This window comes from Sinocyclocheilus rhinocerous, unplaced genomic scaffold, assembly GCF_001515625.1.
Source record: "Sinocyclocheilus rhinocerous isolate Xijiao unplaced genomic scaffold, SAMN03320098_v1.1 scaffold1295, whole genome shotgun sequence".
NCBI lineage: Eukaryota > Metazoa > Chordata > Actinopteri > Cypriniformes > Cyprinidae > Sinocyclocheilus > Sinocyclocheilus rhinocerous.
Genome location: NW_015660499.1, coordinates 1,013,212 through 1,017,520, shown reverse-complemented (window position 1 = coordinate 1,017,520; position 4,309 = coordinate 1,013,212).

Genomic DNA, 4,309 nt, shown 5'->3' with positions numbered 1-4,309 from the left:
ATGCGGTTGTCACACCCGTAAATAACCGAACTGTGTGTGAACGTAACCGTATTAAGGATAAGGACTCAAATACAGGACTGACAACCGTATTCTGCTGCTGTGTGAACGTGGCCCTTGTCCATTCCACTGTCTGTCTGTCTGTGTGTGTGTGTGTGTGTGTGTGTGTGTGAGGTTTTGTGTGTTTGTGTACATGTGTACAGTATGTGTGCCCACAATTTAGTGTAGCGTCTGCGTAGGATCATGCATGATCTTTGGGGTTTTATGGCTTAAGAGACCTTTTTAGCCTTTTGACATTTGCATATAAATTACAGTTCTGGTCAGAGACTTTACGTTTGGATGGGGGTCTAAATTGCCAAATGGTTCCTCGCCATCAAGGAGATTCTAACCAGTCTCCCTCACTATCATCTCCCCCATCTGACTTCAAACACTGTCCAAAGAGCTGTAAATGGCCAGGCAATGGGCCTGACCGACCAAGCAAACTAACACACACACAAACACACACACACATAAAGACCGTTACTCTATTATACTCTACAAATATATCTGGTATATTGCATGTGTTGTTTGTATGTTTCCCTATTGTATTAGCCTAGTTACAACTTTTTATTTGTATTAGTTAGACTCTCAATGCTTATATTCAGGTATATGAGTGTATCTCTGCTTTAAGATCTTCTAGATGTTTCGTTCTTGGTATCAAAATGATCAGCTCTTTATTCCTCAAACAATGATCTACACTATGCGATCGTGAAATGCATCTTACTATTTGTAGCATATTTTGGGTAAAACTGCACCGATCTTCCAGACCAGCAATAAACATGCAAATGGGCCATAAACAAGAGACAAAGAAAGTTTCTCCCGCTCAAAATTCATGCCTCTGATTGGCCATTCCACCCAAAAGGGGGGTGTGCATAGGAACCCTCAAAAGTGATTAGCCCGAAATAATCTGGGCTCAGAAACCCTCTTCGTTTGAGACAACACCTTTTCCAAGACTCTCAAGATCTTCCTCTTGAGTTTTATTTTCCGGCAGTTTTTATCTTCAAGTAACTTTAGTCGCTGTGGACTTTTCCTTCGTCAGAAGAACCAGAAGTAAAAACTTCCAGCTCACTCCCCACGAACTCATCAAAAGACCTCCGGTGTCTACCGCATCAAGACTCTTCTTCAGCAAACGAAAACCAATGCAAGTAACCGCTTAAAATTATTTAGATGCGTGTTTAAGTTTCAGCCCCTTTTAAGGTGATTTTTGATTCTTTGATGATTCTCAAAGGTTGTGGTTAAGTGGTGTGAAATACTGCCAATCTTTTCTTTCCTCTCTCTTTTTCTTACTTTGCTTCATTCTGTATGTGTTTTGCTTAGTTAGTTATATGTTATATATAGTTTCATTTATTAAATCCCTTATATTCACGATCGATTGCCTCTGTTTGCTGTTCACAATTCAAGTCAATGAATGTTCCAACCCTTGCTACATTTGTTAAATTACTGCTAGCACTGCATAAATAAGGAAAGGTTATTCTTCCTTGGCCAGGAAAATAATCTTTCTTTGAATTGATAAATGATTATTTTGTCTGCTCGGTGGACGGACAGATCAAGTAATGGTAATATTGATTCTGCTACAGTTAATTCAAAGATCTAATCTAAATATTTATTATGAATCATAACCAGTTATAATTCGTCATAAATATTTCCCTTTTTGAGTTGAAAAACCCTACACTACGAGAATAGTTTTTGTACGCAAAGAAAACAAAAATAACGACTTTATTCAACAATTCGTCTCCTCCGCATCACCCTGGTGCCATTTTGGAGAGTATCCACTGAACACAAACCGCGTATGCTGTTCTGTGTCAGCTGCGTCACGCGGATACGTTTTCTACGTTGTTTACGCTTTGATTTGAACATACAGAAAGTATTATCGTAGCTTCGTGAAATTACGGTTGAACCCCTGATGTCACATGGATTATTTTTACCGATCTCCTTGCTACGTTTCTGGACCTTGATCGTAGTAGTTCCATTGCTGTCTATAGGAGGATCAGAGAGTTCTCAGAATTCATCAAAAATATCTTAATTTGTGTTCCGAAGATGAACGAAGGTCTTATGGGTTTTGAACGACATGAGGGTGAGTAATTAATGACATAATTTTCCTTTTTGGGTGAACTAACCCTTTAAGCTTAGTGAATATTATGTACAGTAAGCACTAGAACTAGAGACTTGTGCTACTTGGGGTAGTGTTTTAAATAATTTTTGCACAAAAAAGCAAAATTAAAGTTTATCAGAAGGAAAGAAAAGATGCACAGTGGCAAATCTTTTGCATTGTTTTTTGTAGTAATTCAATTGTTTTAATATGAATATTGTTTTAATAGAGTGTTCAGTACAGTAATTGTCTGTACATCTAAATCAGTACTTTAAACTTTTTGTTGTCTAAGAGCTTCGTATAACAACTTCACAAAAACATATCAGTGGCATAAGACTTATGTATTATGTAAGATGCTTGTAATCATTGCTTTCATAATTTATGCTTAAATACAGTCATAATCTACTTATATGATTTGTATTATCCGGGAACTGTACAAATACTGTGGCATATGGACATTACTCTTTTTATTTGTAACAAAGTAACATGCATTTTCTGTAAAGCTGTATTGAAATATGTATTGTGAAAAGCACTATACAAATAAACTAATTGTATTTGAATGCTAGATATGTATACAACTTATGTGTGTGTGTGTCTGTGTGTGTGTGTAGGCATATATATATATATATATATATATATAGAAAATGAGCTGGCCCAGATCCGGCATGGTTGTGTAGGCCTATATATATATATATATATATATACACACAAAATGAGCTGGCCCAGATCCGGCATGGTGCTGGACAAGATCCGGCCCACATTTGGCCCAAATCACCATAAAGGAATCCGCATCTGGTCCAGAGCTGACCCAGTTCTGGTCCAGATCTGGAAAAACGGATCCGTGCCGGTATTGGCCCGTTGTGCCAAAAGACACCGGCCCGAGTCCGTTGTGCGGATCTGGACCAGAACTTCAGATGGGTCTGGCCCAGATGATTTTTGCTATCTGGGAAGCAAGCAGTATTTACTTGAGTTCATTTGTCACACTTGAAATGGGATTCGGTTGCATTGCATTTTGGGATACCATACTGAGTATAGTGTTTTCTGATTACATACAGCACATTTTGATAGATATAAAGCATGCATATTTTATATGGGTGCCAGATGTACATTATGTGATGTTAATTAGAATATTTCAAGACAAAACAAAGTTGCATGTTGTTAAGAGAAATGTGAAGTCAGCATTTCATTTTGTGAAATTCTAAACCAAAATGTGATTTTGTGCATCAGCAAACTGCATTTCATCCACAGAATGAGCATTTTGTGAATGAAATGCATTGCATTTTGTTGGATGCGTATTTTAACCAGGAAAGGGGTTGTTTGATCACAAAAAAAAAGAAAATGTGGATGCTTATCTCATAAAAATGAGAATTTAGTGAATGAAATGCATTTTGTGACATGCATGACAAGTGCATTACCCTTATGTGCACAAAATAAGTGCTGACGTATTTCCATTGATGAAATGGCACTCTATTTTGCTTGTTTATTTTTCTGTACAAGGCACTCAATTTCTCATGAAATACTGTGTTTTGTGATACATAATTCAGAAAGAGCCAAGTTACTGGCACTCCATATTTTTGCATTGCATCTACATTGTGAAAAACTATGAATACTGTGTTAGTCAGACAAACCAACTTTATCGTACAAACCTGTGATCGTGTCCTGTTTAAGACAGACCACAGTGTGTGTGTGACAGAGAGTTGTCCAAGTGTGAGCAGTGATAATGACCCTGACACAGGACGCGTTGCCAGATCTTCCCCTCTAACACACAGCACAGGGCCAAGGTCCACGTGTCAGCCAGCTGGCTCGTCCCTCCTGGCCTGTGGTCCGACAACTCTGGAGAACAGCGCTGACACCGCGTGAGAACTGACTCACAGATAGCCTTCCTGCCACTTCACCCAAACACACTCAACCTGCTTATATGTCACCCGTATAGGAATCAGAAAACATAGGTGCATCGCTTTAGCTCTGTGATTCATGGAACAACAGACTCACGCAATCCAGTCATAAAAATGGTATTAACAGTATAACCTGGAATGTCACAGAGTTTGGCAAATTTTGGATGAACAACTCAATCAAATTCCAATATGAATTAGTGTTTGTGAATATTAACGGAGAAATATACTACTGTAAATGCTACTAATGCACTGATAACTACCAAAAACTGGTGGTGATGATAAAGTCACA